We start from the raw sequence: 18,070 nt of genomic DNA, 5'->3' as shown, positions 1-18,070 counted from the left end.
CCAACTTGTGGTCATCGTAGCTGTCAACTCTAAATAACTATCCATATGTCAACTTTTGAAATGGCTTGCTCTCTCGGTTAAATTTTTCCATTCAAGAGAAAATAACTTTCGAACTGTCAAATTTTAACTAAAGGTTGAAAAAATCGTAAAATGGTTCACAGCCTTAGATTAAGTTTTCTAAATATACCAAGAATAATTCAGTAAAACCAGCCAATTTCTTAAAATCCAGATTCTCATTTCTAACAACCCGGTGAGTGCATAACAGTGGTAATTATTCCCACAATTCTCCGCGAGACAGTGAGAGACTGGCAAGTGATAGTTTGTTACTAAATTGTCCCAAAATGTGGAATCTCAACAACATCGTATTCGGAATCAATCAATTACGGGTGAGAATGACGAAAAATGGACATAGATCGAGAATAAAGCTGACCGCATATCGAATCAAACGTACTGCCCTTGTTCTCCACTGCGCGCCACAGTAACTGACGAAAACATGGAAGGAACCCGACTGGCCACGAAACATTGAAAACAGAGGAAAATAAAATGAAAACATTAAAAGAAATTAGTATAATTCAATCAAAACGTTTTCTGTTGTGATTTGAATGTGCGAATTTGGTTTAATTTTTTCTTGCCTTTGTTATATATACGTATTCGAATATGCTATGTATGTACATCGAATGCAAATCAGACAAATAGAAATTTGATTTAGTGCGAAAAAAATCGCAAAACATCGCCCTGTGTTTGGAATGCGTTGAGTATGGCGCAGGTATACATCAAAGATCTCTTAAACAGTCGACGCACAAGTCAAAGCAGAATGTGAGGAACATCTTGGACTTTCAAAAGGCAACCTTAGAAGTGCATACCGTGTGTGTATAGGTATATGACAGAGTAGATTGTCGCAAAGTATTCTGACGGAACATGATGGTGCACAGAGGAAAAGCAAGAAGGAACCTTTCGTGCAGTCGGTGGCAACCGCGATTGATCGGAAACAGGTTGCTCTTGTCGTGCTCATAATCACACGACGCGATTGAGAGCAGAAAAACGCGACATCGACGACGATTAACTGATGAAAATTTAGCCAGTATAACGAAAGTATTTATTATCATGCTCTTCGCTTCTTCGTGTCTCTTAACTGTTGGGTTGTGTTCTGTTTCACAGTAATTTTCGGGGATCTAAAATGTGACTGTTTTCGGCCTCCCGATGCGTGCTCTTTCGCCGTATGTTTCAATACGCGATCCGGACCAGCCCCTCGAAACTAAACCTGAAACCGTTTAAAGCAAAGTACTAAAATAGCACGATTTTTATCGCATCGCTAGGTGCGTTTCTAATTTTGCCGGTTTGACAAATTTCGAGCCCTCGGACCGTGGTGGCCCGAAGCAAAAGTCCGGTTCGATCGGGAGCGTCGCACGGTCCTGGGACAACTTTTTGCGAAATACTCCAAAAAAGCATAAAGATTTTTCCGCACGAATGCCGATACGAAACGAAAAACAAAACGTTGAGTGGGGCATCGGAAACAGTTTAGTGCATTTTTATGGTGTAGCGGTATTAGTTGATGGGGTGAGTGTTCCAAAGCACAGGCGGTTATAAAAATGAAACTATTTTAAAATAACTTTTGCTTACCGCACACTGGTTGCTTGACTTCGATCAGTTTCGAAACGTCTAAATTTCAAGAGGTTAATAGTGATGAGATATTTCAGTGTTGCAATGCGCCAGCCATGTACCGAGATGACACGGTAAGTTTTGTGCCGTACGGCACCAGAATAGCGTTTAAAATCGAATCTAACAAATTGGCAGTCTTCAATCCATGACAATGGTGATTCGTCATAAAGCGCGGTAAAAAAAGTTGACGACTCTTTTGCGAGCTATGTTGTCCATGCGAACAACTCTTCTAGTGAGCAAACATGCTGGCGACTTCAACGCGCCGCACTAGTCGGTGGTGAGGAACCTGGATTTACGAGCCTTTCTGCTTTGGAAATTGATTTGAATTGGACGTTTAGTTTTGCACAATCTGAGTTTTGCAATATTCGATTTTTTATTGCGGGTTTCCCCTACAGCAGAAAACCTATTTATAGACGGGTGATTGAAACGTCAGTTCAGCTTGCCACTGTGCCCAGAAATAGCAGTATAGGGTCTCAGTTTATTATGCATCTTTCTACTATGCCGCTATGATGTGATTATTTGTCATTTGAGATATTTGTATTACAGTTCATTAGCAATGGCCTCCTGTTACAGAGTTTTTAGAAGAACTATTCGGCTGATCGTGGGAAGAATCTGATACAAATGCATTCAGTGCACAATATCAGCATCTCAACGAAAATTATTAGATTTAGTATTTTCAAAAAGACTTCAAAGTATTAAGACACGAAGCACCTTTTTCCTTATTTGTATTTAATTGAGTAAGGCAAATATTGATTACTTCTAAATCATTACGGGGTTTCAATAATGTTTCGGTCTTTACAGCAATGTGCTTTATACTTTCAACAAGTTTTGTTTTAGTTTGTGTTTGTCGGATGAGTATTTCCAAATAGTGAATCAGAAGTGATTAGCTCAAATGGCACGTTCCCCATATTGATCAGAGATTTGTGCGTTACCGTGATATGTCTTTTCATCATACCCAGATGGAGAGAATTGAGGAAGTGGTAAGGTTAGGGATAAGGAAAATAACGACACAGTAAACATAGACAATTCGGAAGTCTTCACTCCAAAGCAAATAAAAGACACTTCTCGATGAGCGAGAAGAAGAACATCCCCGAGGGGAGATTGAGATAACAGAACGGCTACACCCCCGAAGAGATATTGTCATTCAAATTTGGCTTAGACTATAGCTCTTTACCACACTGAGTTCGGAATAATAGTTACATATCAAATGAAATGAAGTTCCGTGATCGGATTTACAAATATCGCAGAATAATACTCAGCACGCTGAATAGTAGCCACGTAATAATTGCGTTGGCGATGTCCAGTCAGTACACTGACTAGAATACTGCGATTGCACTAGGAAAAATGCAACAAATTCTTTGTCATTTTCGGACTCACAGTTTTTGTTTGAAAGCAAGTTTGCAAGCTACGCCAATGGTTGGCATGTTCGGGTGCAGCCCAAGAGCGAATCTTGTACTTTATCCAACTTATCGACAGTGGTGGAACTGGTTCTGGACCAACAAAGTAAAACGCACAGCCAGCTCTAGCCAATTTGTCCGCCAATTCATTTCCAGTAATACAGGAATGACCGGAGAGCCATGCGATTACTAATTTCGATCTCGAATCTCCCGAACTAAGCGCTTTTAGAGCAGTCTGACTGTCAGAGCAAAGAAAAAAGGTTATTTTACCGCAAATTCTCTGTCGACGTGCCGATTGTACGCCATACAGAATTGCGAAGATTTCTGCTTGGAATAGGGTACAGTATCTACCAAGCGAATGGATTTGGATTAATCTCATTTCACAATAGACACCAGCACCGGCTCGGCCCTCCAACAAAGAACCGTCAGTATAACAAACTACGTACTCTTCAAGTTGTCGCTCTATCCAGCCAGTCAGCCATTTCTCGCGAAGAAAAACTCTCACATTGAAAGTTCTAAAAGGAAAACTACATGTGAGTGTAAGGTCACTGGGAGCAAGTGTATAGTCATCCCAAGTAGTATTTGGGGCCACAGTCTTGTGTGGTTAGTTGCACGATGTATTGTGTTACTATTCCAGAGCCCACTAACCTTAAAACGGCATGCACAAGAAAGCGCTTCTTGTTTCAGAAACACATATAGTGGTTTTATGTTCAAGAGTGCCTCTAGAGTAGCTGTAAGTGTTGTCAAAAACGCACCATTCACTGCCATCAAGACCATCCTCTGAAGATGGTTTAACTTTGATTGGATTGTCATAACTTATCCCTTCTGCCACCAAACAAGGCGCCCGTAAGCTAGTATTGGTCTAACAATTGTTGTGTAGATTCTTTGAATGTACTTGGGTTTAAGTCCCCAAGGTTTGCCGAAAACCCGTCTATATTGGTCGAAGGAGATGCAAGCTTTCTTGATTCTGAAATCGATGTGAGTTGTCCAATTAAGTTTTGAGCCAAGAATTACCGCAACGTTACAACTTGATCTGCAACAAGGATTTTCGAGTCGAAGAACTGCAATGGATTCGCTGCGTAAAAACAACATTGGTGTTTTATTTGGATTAACTGATAGTCCAACATGAAGAAACCATTGCTCAACATCACATAAGGCTTGTTGCAGCAAATCAAAAAGTGTGTTGATGCAAATACTGGTGATCATTATATCATAAGCATCGGCGAAACCATATGTCGGAAACCCAAACTCATTGAGTTTACTCAACAAGCCATCGGCGACAAGGTTCCATAGAAGTTATGACAGCACACCACCTTGAGGACATCCGCAAACACTCAGTTTCCTTATCTCTACTTGTTCTGACGATGAGCTCAGATGTCGGTTACTAAGCAATACGTTCGTAATATTTGAAAGTACTCCATGACCTCGTGCTGCTTCCAAGATGGATTCGGAAGACACGTTGTCAAAAGCATATTTAATATCAAGAAAAAACTCTTAAGCTTGATCGCTTTGCTGAAAAACATTTTTCAATGTTGTATGCAGCATTGTGTAACACTGTATACACTGATATGTATGTTGCATTGCATAATGCATCGCCCAAGCTAAAATCCCGAATGCAGTGGTCGATTAAACGTTCCACTGTTTTAAGAAGGAAGGAGGTTAGACTGATAGGTCTAAAGCTCCTTGCTTCCCCATAAGTAACGCAGCCAACTTTGGGAACGATTTTTACAATTATTTCTCACCACGCTAATGAAATATATCTTGTTGTATTTTTTCAAAATGTGCTTGAAGTAGAACTGGAATGATTTTATCTTTTCGGCCTTTTGATTGAATCGGTTGTAACAATTCTACGAGCAAATGCCCAAGAATCAGAGCTACCTGAAAAAAACAGTAGAGCACTACATCTTCATCAGATGAGTATTCACCATTAGCAGTTCTAATCGAACTAACATGAAAGTATTTCGAAAGTAACTTATTTAATCTACTAGTCTCGTTGAGACTTGATACATCTGTGCTGAGGCTTTTCCAACCACTTCGCTCAGAGGATCAAAGTGCATTTCTGTTTAGCAAACTTTACCCTTTGGTGAATACACAAGTAAGATTCGAAAAGGACGATCAGCAATGGATTACATGTTTACCCAGAATTGCAACTAGAATCTTATGTTTTTATTTCAAGGCAGCATATGATTCAGTGGGTCGAAGTAAACTGAACCAGCTAATATTTATGCATGGCTTTTCGATAAATCTGAATAAACTGATTCGGTCAAAATCAAGTGTCAAAGTAACCGGACACATATCTGAATCACTTGTGACGATTGATGGGTTCAACCAAACTGATGTACTTTCGAATTTGCTTTAACTCAACTCCTAGCAGCAGAAGGCAAAAGATTAGTCCGTTCAAGCCTGTTTCTAATGAACCTGCCACTTCTAGTTTTCTGATTTGGAAAAAAATTTAAATTATTCTAAAACTATTTTTCGCTAAATTTATTTTTATTGCAAAAAATGATACATTTTTTTAAGTTCACAGTCAAGTACATGAAATGACTTAATTTGATATCAATATCATTACGCGTTAAGATGTCCCAAATGAACGAATATAATTCAATGAAAAAAATATTTGCAGATTTTTTAGAAGTATACAAACTAAAAAAAAGTTAGAGCGTTTGACATGGCAGTTTTTTTTTTATCATGCGCAAATGATTTTTGCCGTTTATATGATAATCTCTCCTTAACCACGTACCGTTTCCAGAGAGCAAAATAGTGAGCTTTTTTATATTTCACAGCTTAGGATCAAACTTGCAGTTTGGCGAATACACAGACCAAGAAACTGGAGGAAAACTGCATTTAATAAGTGGCAGAGGGATAATTCTAAAGCATTATTATTTTCATCTTAATAAATAAATTATGATCTATTCTATTGCGAATGTATTGTGTATTGTATTGTGAAGTATGCATGAAAATTTATGTTTTATTCAGTTATTTTAATTATTTTTTTCCTAAAATGGTATACAAATCACGTCGATAAGTTCTACGACATTTCTTTGGAATGCAGACTTGTCAAAAATGTTATCCGAGAAAAGCGATTTTGGTTAAAAATCATTTGAAAGCTACATAAATCTCGACTTCATGTTCACCAGATTGTGTTGATAACTGTCTTTCAGGCGGGATGTTGTCTTTACTTTAATTGGGATCCTGATTAACCTATGCATCGTCTTAAACTATACGAAAGAAATATATTTCGTTTATTATTATACATTCACGTATACTAACAAATGAAGTATATTAATTTTTTTCTTACACTTAGTAAAGTAGTTTTACGTCAACAGTTTGTGCAACCCCTGGTCGTTTTTCAATATAACGATTGACAGTTCATTGATTATTTTTATCTTCGTTGATAATAGTAATCGATCAATTCCGAACAATTATCGATTATTCACAATAATAGGCTAGTTTTGTAACTTATCCAAGGACAGTTCTGGTTACTTTAACCTAGGATAAATTCTTGACACGAGCATGTGCTGGTTTACAACAATCTCTCGGCAAATATCGATATATTAAATATGCCATTACGTCTATTTATATAGGCACAATCTATTTGAAAGTCTTTTCTCTGTTTAACGCAGTAAAATAGTAATAAATCTTTGTGTGCCATCAGATTATGGCAATCTTCTTTGCAGTTATATCCATTACACACATTCCTCTTTTTATAACACTGTGAGCAGTAATTACAAAACGAATAGTAGCAATTGAACTGATTAAGTTGTAATTAAGAACGTGGTGTGGTCTGTTGATTTTCAATTAAAAATTAAATCTACTGTAAACTGGGGTGACTTTAATCATATTTCAAAGTAATCATTGTATATTTTTAATAGAAAACAGTTATTCCAATTTTAGTATTTCTAAGTCATATACTGGCTTATGATATACAATATTAGGTTAATTGAATTCTTGCTAATATAAAAAAATCAATTTTGTTTTCGAATATTAGGGTGGCATTGACGGCGCCGGGGGTTGAGTGGTAAGCGTGACGCCACACATTCCAGTTGGTCTGGGTTCAATCCCAGCCGAGGTCGTTAAGAAAAAATCTGTTGTCACGTCTTTCTTCGGAAGGGAAGTAACACCATTGATCCCCGGTCCAAGAGTTGATGGATCGATATCTAGTCCAGATAGTGGAGTCACATCTCTGGCGTCGGTAACGAAGAAGTAGAATCCAACTTCTATACATACTAACAAATATCCTCCTCCCGTGATAGTTGTGGAGTGCGCAGTAGTATATACGGTCTCTAGCAAAAGCAAGTATCGGACTAACATTCCTTCCCTTTTCTTCCGTGATCTACGTCTGAGCCTGGTCGGCGCCGGTATTGATCAATAAAAACACTTTAGGATTACCAGGAGTTGCAGATGTTTCGCTACTCCCAAGGATAATTATCTACTGATTCCCTGTGCAATATTAGCTAGTCCAGATCGATAACGGAGTAGCAGCCAGGGGTATTCGCACAAGCTCAAGCTGTAATGATTATAAAGTAATGATCTGGTAATAATCTAAAAACATGAAAAGTCCATATTTCATCATATTTATTTACTTCTATAATAATTTCTTCCACAAGAATACTAAAACCACTTAACTGAAAAGTGTTAGTAAATTTTTCTGTGTAAAATTTCCTTTGTTTTCCAATGAAAACAAAAAAATAAGATAAGTGGCATACTTTTTCTAATAGAGGTAGAATATGAGAAAATAAAGTGAACATATTGTTTTTCAATAACTCAAACATATGACAACAAAAAGTGATTAGCGAATCATGTCGAAGAACAAATTATATATCTTTCCTCGATAAACAATACAAATTATTAAAATTATGATGTCAACTACTTAAACTTTGAGTAAATTGACGGAAAATGGCTAAAAAGCCTACTTTTGAATAAATTACTTCTAAAAGGTTTCTTAAACTTATGAAATCAAACATGCGAGAACAACTTTCAATAGGAAATTTTCTCACCTTTCCAATGGAACTGAATGAATTTAAATACAAAGTATACTTTTTAAGTTAGAGGTATTTAAAAACAAACAAAAAATTTGCAGGAAAAGTTCAATAACTCTGTAACGGTTGAGATATGAGGGTATGTGTAGAACGATTTTTGCCCAAATATGATCCTTTATCACCTCTCGAGAGGGTCTTAACATTGCATTTCGATGGATGGAGAGATCTATACGAAAAACCCTCAAAAACCCTTGCAGGTACACAATGTTATACGGCCGCCTTAAGGAAGGATATGTTAGCAAGCAATATGTTCATGCAGTTTGTAACTGTTTTCACTATAAATGCGTAAATCTGGCGATCTGAGTATCTCGTTGCTGGTTTTATGTGAGTTTGGATCAGTGAATTACGCCAAAACAATTCTCAATTGCCCAAGTAACCATAAGCATTAGGCCATCGCACAAAATGGGCAATACATTAGCACTAATGTTGCATTGAAACTCTAATAATGTATTTACAATGCAGTCAAGCTCTATATAAGCATTATAAATGCATGCAGGCATAGTAGAAATATAGCATTGTGGTAGTATCGAGTGATGTCTTGGTTACCCAAACACAGAAGCTCTGACAAGTATAGCGACAGAAGTTCGGCCTGTCTTTTGGTATTAGAACCAAACGCCTGTGAGTGCAACCTTTTTTTTCTAAAGTAAAAAATGGATGTACTGATTTGCGCTTAAAAGCACAAAACCTAACATAGGAAAGTTGGATTTGAATGTTGAGTGTTCCATACGAAACATTCAAATTCAGTTAGTTTGGATATATCGTCTAACAGGTGGCAAGTTGGTGTCAGTTACTGACGAGTGGAACACAAAACATTCATATCCAAATTCTCTAAACAAATATGTTTCGTCATTTTCCTTATATAGTTGATCTAAAATACACCAAGGAGCTGATAAAAACGAGTCTGATTAGATATTTATTGGAGCATGTTATAAATTTGCTTCAGGGTATGGACATCATGGTCACAGGTAGCTTAAGGCAAATCTGAACTAAACTATACAATACCCCTTCATGACCATGTTGTTTAAAAACAAATACATTTATAAACAATTACTTTTAGTTCACGAAAACTAGTGTTTTACCACCTACTTTTCTGCTTCTTCTTTTAGACGTCACATCCCAACGTGTTATTCTTACAGTAACTACCTGAGGTACGACTGCCTCTAGCAGTCTCAGACACGATGACCTGAGGATAGAGTTTAAACCCCATTGATCTCATTTCAAGACGTCATACGGTTGGCTATGTTCGTGGGTGTCAGATATGCGTTTGCCAACCCATGATCATAAATTGAAGTTCAAGTACTACGGATATGCAACATACGTATAAAAAAATATCAGCTATAACCTGCAAATTTGCAGAAACTAAAACTGCTTGGCCAGAAGCCCTGTGCCTAGCGGTCATGGTACCGCCTCGTTCTCGAGGCCGTAAAAATGGAACGATCTCAGATGTGCAAAATGTAAGCAACGCGAAACGCGAAAAAAGACATTTGCAAGGTCCAGGCTGTTCTTCGCTGCTGCGCTCTCCATGTCTTTGTTGTCGTCATTGTCGTCTTCGTTTGCTGATGGCGGGAGTGTGTGAGTATAATTTTATTCCCTCATGCAGATGGTCGCTTCATTTTTGTTGAGCAGTTTTTTCCCTGCTTGCCTTTTTGTTGCTCTGCTTCTCCTACTCTCCTGTTGCTGTGTTTTCGTTATTTTTTTATTCATTTGCAAGTATTAAATTTTTTGCATAAGTGTGCACATCAAGAAAGTTTCCACCATGTCTCTTTTTATCCGCCGTCTGTTTTCAGGCGCTCGCGGGTTCCTCGGGGAGACCTAGCAGCATCCGCAGCAGCGAACTGCGGCAGCATCAACTGACCGAGCGAGATTTACAGCATTTACGGTATAAGTTATGTGCTTTTCACTCTGCATCATATCGTCGTGTTGTGCCTGGTTTCGAATCCGCACGGCACGGCGGTGGTCGGCTGCGGGCTCGTCGCTTATGATTGTATGCACTGCACATGTACAGCTGGGAGAGGACTTACACAAGACGACTTACGAGAAAGAGTTGAAGGCCCTTTTGTAGTCGGGTTCCGACCAGGGAAAAACAATATGCCATAATGGGTTATTTCGAGGGAAGTGATTGCAGTGTTAGTTTTGTAGATTTTCATGGATCTTATAGAAGTGTGAGTGGATGCACTGTTTATTACAAAATTAAGTCCATGAGATATATCTCAAGGAATGCAATGCACAGGATGTACAAAGAGCAAATTCGTTTTAAAGTTAATGGGACGATCTTCGCCACTCTTCGCGAAATGGTTTTGCCTTTGTGTGTATTGTTGATTTCTTTGTTTCCTGTGTTCATCAGATGAACTACTTTCGATTCCCCGGATCATTCGGGTCCTCCAAACCGAAATCGAAAACGATGCAACCAATTATTTTACTTTCTAAGTTGGCAAAAACAACACATACAACGAACGGAAAAACGAGAAATAAGAGATGCAAAAAGAACTTGTTCTGGCACGGGTGAAAAGAAAGTCTATCGAACTGCTCGCTTTTTCTTCGGCAACACTAGCTAAACGCGCACACACATACACCTACTAGACACAGGCGGTATCAGTTGATGTTAATTTGCACATAAATCAAACGTCGCTAAGCTGATCAGCTAAAACCCGTGATCAATAAAACACTTTTTCTCATTATTGATTCACTAATTTTGAGAGCTGCAGATCGAGTCACCGAAAGACAAAAACGCCACAGAAAAAAAAACACGAAATGACCTTACACGTCAATACCCCAGCGATACATTTAAACGACTAAAGAACCCAACGGGAGAGTCTAAAACAACATGTTCCCTTCCGAAGGAACCCTCGGAGCCCAGAGAGCAGACGGATCGGATACGGTATGGACAGTGTGTGGATGGCGGCGGCGGCGGTGGGTTCTGCTGTGGCTGCGCTGCTGCGACCAGTTCAGTGGTGGTGTTGTTTTAGAGACCCAATGGAAGAGATCGCTCTCTTGCGGAGCCGCATAACTAACCGGGCACTCACCGAAGCCTCACAAACGTAGGTGGCCCCACAAGATTGTACATGCTGGGTGTTGGTGGTGGTCGTGCTCGAACAAGGGGTCAGCTTGCATAAAAGTTTTCGATGTTTTATTCTTCCAGGAATGTTGCTAGGTCTACCGATGAAAAGTATTGTGTGTTAAAAATCTGCAATTAAAGCAAACCTTCCAAAACATTTCAATTTACTAAAATGAAAATTTTAACTGAAATTGAGTACAATTTATTTGAATATTTTTTGTTAGGTAAGGTTTGTAAGTTATTGGCCTATTCTACAAGGTCAAAAAAATCGATTGACAATTACAAAATCATAAAATCGTTTTATTGTTCTAATGGAACTATCTGTACACCACAAATAATTCAGAGGCCAATTCAAAATATTATTGAAGATATATAGGTGTGTGACTACATATTAGTCGAAATAAAAAATGAAAAAAGGAATTGATGGGAATCCAACAGCAGCTGAAGGTAGTCTCTGTAGGTACGCCACTAACTTACACATAGTAGCAAAACCGCTAGCCTAATAAAAATCTACTCCGGCATTTGAAAGGCAAATAGAGATGATGAATAGTCGACAGGTTTCTAGTGGTGATCTTACGTGACTTCTCTTTTGTCGGTTCTCTCGATAAAGGACAAGGCTGTCTTTGCCGTGATACATGTTGATAGACTTTAGCGATTCGTAGTAACTCTGTTTAACACCCATTTTAATAAGTTTTGCATTATCTAGATATCATGGTGGTACCAGTTTATATGTGGATTTACTGTATGACCGCACTTTTCAACCAGGAACCGGAGGTCGGATCAGAATTAAATTTAATGGAAATCTATGCAATTGATTTGAGACTAAGTTTGAGAAAGTCGTTACGGTCAGCTACAAGTAACAGATATGCGACTGCTGGTCACATATAAACACACATACACACATTTGCCGAACTCGATAAAATGAGTCGAATGGTATAAAAGTTTCGGTTCGCCAGGCCTCCGCTAAAAATCAATTTTCAGGGTGATTGCATAACCTTTCTATAGAAGAAAGGCATAAAAATTGTATATGGGAAGCTCACGTGTGATAGGATTCTTTTACTTATAACTCCGGAACCAAATACTTCGTTAAAATGAAATACGGCAGCAATCGAGGTAAATACTATACCCTTCATTTAAGACTAAGGTTGGGAGAAACGAGTCACCAATAAATATGAAACAGGTGTGTGGATCTAATTTCGGGGTATGGCCCTTTTCTCGGATTTTCTAGAATCCTCAACGGTTTTCAATGTGGTCAAAGAGACATTTTTATTTGCAATTAGTGATTGTCTAGACCATCTATCGCATACTTTATCCTGTAACACAGGAACCAGAACTCCGATTCCAATGAAAATTAATAGTAGATAATAGGGATGCTGTAGCTTTTATTTGAGAAAATCGAGTCAGACAGAAAATCGACAGAAGCAGATGTGAATTCAATTCAGGGACTTAGGCACTTTCCCGAAGCTTCCGGTGAGCTGATACTATAAATCAATTTAGAACACATTTTATGAAGTTTTACATCTTTTAGATAACATGCTGATTCGGATTTATATGGGAATTTCATGCGTGACCACACTCTGCAGACCGTAACTCCGTTACCGGAATTCGGAATTAAATCACTAACAGGATGCGTGGGAATGTTGTACCTTTCATTTAAGATTAAGTTTGATAAAGTAGGCTCGACCATCTCCGAGTAACCGAATTGCAATTATTGGTCAAATATATACACACAGGGCTTAACGACCTCCTCTCCCTGAATCTACTGCGAGTTGGGCAGTCTTGCTGGGTTGTGGTATGGTTGGGGCAGCACTGGGCTCTGCTAAACCTCTAAAAAATACCATAATTCCGACCGCAGCTCCGACGAAGGTGAGTCTGTGCCGCTTCTGCTAAGATCCTTATATTTTAGAAATCAAAGATCTTAGCTGTGATTATAGCATACTGGCCATGGCGAACGTCAGCAGACAGGACACGAACCATGAATTGGACGGCGACTTTGGGCTGATAGTTGTACTGTTCTGCTCCTTGAGCAAGAAAGGTTGATAAAGTCTTAAAACGGCGAGTGGGCGAACGGTGCGACTACCTCCGTCCAGGTAAAACCTTGGCCTTCATGAACGTTCGAAGCTCGTCACCAGACTCGGTGGTAACATTCCTGATTAACTCAGATCCGGCTCTGGACTCGATCCCCATGAAGGATCGTGTTCAAGCCTCACTGCTTGTATAGATAACCAATGGTTCACAATAGGCAACTACATACAACGAGTTGATATAGCGGCATGGAGTTGAGACCCATCCGCATGAAGGCATTCAAACAAGAAATATGATTGGAGAGGCACGCGGTGCAAAGCAGGACGCGATTGCGTTTGCAAGGAGTCGTAAACTGCACAGACCACCGGTTACGCCACTGGTAGCCACAGCAAGCACCAGCAGCGGCTCGGTATAGAGTAAGCCACGAGGAAGCCAACGGGAGATGGGGTTACTCAATCGAGTGTTCACCCCGAGATCAGGTGCGACACCACCCAGAATGACTCACTTCTTAGGAAGTCGCACATGACGAGGAAAAAGATCGACGAGCGAGCTGGAGGGCACTATCGACGAGAGGAACCTTGAGAAAGACCGTGTCTGGTGAATCGTAGGAACACAAACACAAGGAACAAAAGAAGAAAGGACAAGAGAAGAAAAAGAAACGCAAGCCTTCTCGGGAGAGGAACATAATGCATCCTACCCCACTCTTTTCAAAAAAGTGAGAAACAGAATGTTGTTAAAACGAGGCGTACTCAGAAAGGCGAGATGTTCTTCGAGCTGAAGAAGAATCTTTCCGTCAATCTTGACCTACCGCGAGCTCGTTGATAAATCCTTGGGGAGCGAAGCGAACGTGAGAGCCCTGTCGCAGGAAGCCGTAGTCGCGTGCAAGGGTCTAGACGAGATAACGAACATAAAAGAACTGAGGGGTGCACTGATCGAGCAGTGCAAACTAGATGTACCGGCGACTATCCGGATTAGGAAATCGTATGGCGGCACTCAAACGGCAGAGATTCGACTATCGGTGGTCGCTGCCAACAAGCTGGCGGAGACCGGCGAGATAAAAGTTGGATGGTCGATGTGCTCGCTAAGAGTCGCTCGGTGAGTTACCAAGCAGATGAAGCGATGCTTCAAGTGCTTGGGCCTCGGATATCAGGCGAGGAACCGCAAGGGCCCGGACAGGTCTGGACTGTGCAGAAAATGCGGAGGAAGGGGGCACGTTGCTAGAGACTGTACAAATAATCAAGCTACATAACAAACCGGATGACAGAAACGACCACACAACGGGCGGCTTCAAATGCCTTGCGTATAAAAAGGCGAACACAGATCAGCAATGATGGAGATAATCCAGCTTAAACGCAATAATTGTGACATTGCATAGCATCTATTGTGGCAATCCACAAAAGAAACGAAGTGCAATTATAGCAGAGCCGTATCGTGTTCCTCCCGATAACGGAAACTGAATTGGTGGATAGTACAGGGATGGCGGCAATGCAAGTAATGGGCGGCTTCCCTGTCCAAGAGGTGTGCGGAAATGTAAGCTAATTGGCTCACGAAACAAATATCGGTACCGAGAGAAATTCCGTTGCCAGGAAATTCTCAGTAGGAGTAGGATAATATCCGAGTTGATCTCGATAAAGCTGGGAACTAAATGGGTCAAGGAAGCGGGTATCGGTGCCGGAAGAAATTCCTCCGTCGGGAAATTATCGGTCGGAGTAGGGTGAGTACACCATCGGGGACTATCTGAGTAGATCGTGATAAAGCCGGGAGCTGAATCGGTTTACGGGGTCGAGGCGACGTAATAGATGGAGACAAGAAGCAAGAGAAGAGTCGATAGTTAAATCAAAGCTCAAAGGTCGAGTCATTGCTTGAACGAAGTGAGGTTCCGAGATAGAGTAGAAGAAAGAGGTGCGACGAAAGGACAACGAGCTCTCCGCCATGAAGTAATACCTTGATGTAGCTCCGTGGGGAAGCATGGCGAAAAAAGAGTAAGGAGTATTTTCAGTGGTTAGGCACGAACGTGAGTCGTGAGTCCCATACAGTGCCAATATACTAGAGGCCAGGCTTTTGAAGCGTTTAAACCTTGCTATAAAAAAACACACACATAGATATTTGCCGAACTCGACGAACTGAATCGAATGGTATAAAAGACTCAGCTCTCCGGGCCTCGGTTAGCTAGTCGATTTTCAGAGTGATTGCATAGCCTTTCTATAGAAAAAAGAAAAAAAAAAACAAATAAACAAGCGTTTCGAAAAAGGCATATTCCATCAAAGCACTTAACTTTCCGTTTTGGCGAGCACAAACCTCCGAATAACATGAGTCAATTTATGCTAATTCTTTATTCCTGGTTATTCTTTGCTTCAGACAACTAGCACGTTACCGGCATGGTTAAAGATGCGTTTCATCGTAAAAAATAGTTTCTGCGTGTGTACTGTTAAGCGGCTCTGTAATAGTTTCTACTGATTGAACTGGTCGGTACGGTTGACTGTTCGAATATATTTATAGTACTGCAACAAACTGAGAAAGTCATGCGCTTACCGTGCCATCCGATTTCCACACATTCGTTCAAAGAGGAGCTACAGCGAAAATATCGAACGTCTTTTGCAGCCATCGCTGTATTAGTGGCTCTTGTTCCTGCTTGCTGTTGTGATGAGGGAAGAACTCAACTTCGTAAAACACCGTCAATCGCTGATCCGCGCAGTGATGATTTGAAGGGATCTCCCTCTCTCCAAGTTTCAGTCGTGATCGTTTTTACCTGCTTTTCTGCACCTCTCGGGCACATGCGATCGCAAAATTTGCCTTTTATTGGTAGCTTTTTTGCTTGTCCAGGTCTGCATGTTTCCTATTCAAATTATTCCGCATATTGCAACATTATGCTGTACTAATTTAGTCACCGTTGATAAAGTCAAGTGCTTTAAAGTGTTTTCTAGTTGAGTTACAGCGGAGTGGCGGACGGGGTTGGCGCCTGCTCTTATTGGTAAATGAAAATTCACCAGCTTCACACTACTCGCGAATATGTTCAATTTTCGCACAGGTCAACGTTCTCCTTTGGCGGTGCCGCGATACGTCGTCGTGTCTCATACTTATACTCTTGGCTGGGTAACAACCGTGGAACAATTTGCTACAACAAGACGACAGTGCAGCACGATAGCCGCCTTTACCCCGGGGGGTAAGGCAAGGGTACACCGGTCAACGTATTCCAACACTAGTAGTACCGGTTATGTTTTTCCACCTGATAATGCTGGCGGTATATGCATAAATTGCAATGGCGAAGCTGACGGTGCCTCACTGTCGAAGTGATCCTGCATAAATTCATAACCGCTTTGGTGATCTTATCACATCATCAATTTGATGGGATCGCAATTTTATTCGTTTTTTGCAATTGATTTTTTAATTTAAAAATGATGTTACCTAACCTCAACAGTTATTAGTGGATAATTACTGAGATTTTTTTCTTGCATATGGAATTGCCTCTTGGCAAAGATGATACAATAGAAACAATTTACAATTTATGGACAAATAATAAGGGACATGGTTTTCTGTGGGTGTACCCCATTAAGCATAACAACGATGGGCATATGACATTTGCATACGTACGTTAGGCATAATAAACGTTACGAATAAGGGACGATTGGCATAATGAAGTATCACTTAACGGAATTTAGGCGGTGATGAGTTTGCGTGGTGAGAGCGTGAATGTTGAAACTTTTTTTTAAGTTGTGGAATTACTTTGGAAGCTGATCAAACTCGATCAACATTTTATTCTGTTGTATATACTTGAAGAAATCCTTGCTTAAATATGCGGAAACTCAGCTTGCCGTTATTTTATTACGACCGATAAATTGCACAATACTAGAATAGGCTCAACACTCTTGTCTATAATCAATTTCATTTGTATTAAGGTATGAATAACGTAAATAACTTAGATTAGTTTTTACGTACATGCATGGTGCAGTTATCCAACAAGAAAATATATGCCTTGAAGAACAGCTCACGAAAGAAAGAATGATGCATTTGATGCTTCTATATTGATTATCTCCCATATTATTCTAATTGTCTGGTAAGAGTAATAGTTTTTTCGTGTACTGCGACGAGTTACCAGTAAGGTATCGTCACAAAAGTTACATCCGTACCCTAATGCTGATGCTGTCCACAACACTACAGGTTTCCATAGGTTCAAAAACTTAATGTTTGTTGATTATTCTGATTTATTTTTCAATATTTGGATGCAATTGCCTATCGTACATTATGCCTAAAGTACATTATACCAATCGTCTATTATTCCTAACGTATATTATGCCAATTGTCCGTTATGCCCAACGTCCATTATGCCTAACCTACTTATGCCTAACGTATGTATGCCTAACGTACTTATGCCCAACGTATTTAAGCCTAACTATGCGCACACGATTTCTGCTAATGTGGCGCTACCCGATTTATTAACTTTGAATTATCGGTGTACTTCTAGATGGATATTTGCGGCAACAACGAATGTTGAGATATCGACGATGAGTTTACTTTAAATAGCTTGAGCACACTAGTCGACATAAACTAACTGTGGGGCGTGTTTATGCATTCATATTAATTATGAAATTTTTGTTGTGTTTAAAATCAAAATAAGTTTGACAGCGAAAATTGCAAATAAACAATCGCAATTTTACATTTTTCGCAACAATTTTATGAAATGAATAATTTGTATAAGTACTCATAAATTATACTGCACCTCAAAGTTAGAAGGACCAAATTCCAGCTCTTGGAAAATTTTTTGTATCTTCTTTAGCGATTACAGTACGAAAGATTGAAAAGAATTACTTTTTTCTAAAGTGGCAATTCAAGACAAAATAATTCGATAATTCCTTCTACTCTGCCCATAAAAGCATAAGAGTCCCATATGGATTTTT

The 18,070-nt window shown here is 39.7% G+C and overlaps 1 protein-coding gene across 4 annotated transcripts in view; it reads right to left on the bottom strand.

The window, feature by feature from the left end:
- Nucleotides 1-18,070, bottom strand: part of LOC131678454 (protein limb expression 1 homolog) — a 168,017-nt gene that overhangs the window by 27,172 nt on the left and 122,775 nt on the right. Inside the window, exon 1 of one of the 4 annotated variants that reach the window (XM_058958626.1) lies at nt 10,857-10,880. The exons of 1 other annotated variant lie outside the window; for it this stretch is intronic. The gene's annotated coding sequence lies outside the window, so the exon portion shown is untranslated. Of the gene's footprint in view, nt 1-10,672; nt 10,803-10,856; nt 10,881-18,070 lie in introns of those variants that run through there. 2 more of the 4 variants (XM_058958622.1, XM_058958623.1) reach the window with 2 other exon arrangements.

Source organism: Topomyia yanbarensis, chromosome 2 (assembly GCF_030247195.1).
Source record: "Topomyia yanbarensis strain Yona2022 chromosome 2, ASM3024719v1, whole genome shotgun sequence".
Classification (NCBI taxonomy): Eukaryota; Metazoa; Arthropoda; class Insecta; order Diptera; family Culicidae; genus Topomyia; species Topomyia yanbarensis.
The sequence above is the reverse complement of the archived record's forward strand: the minus strand, read 5'-3'. Positions and strand labels throughout refer to the sequence as shown.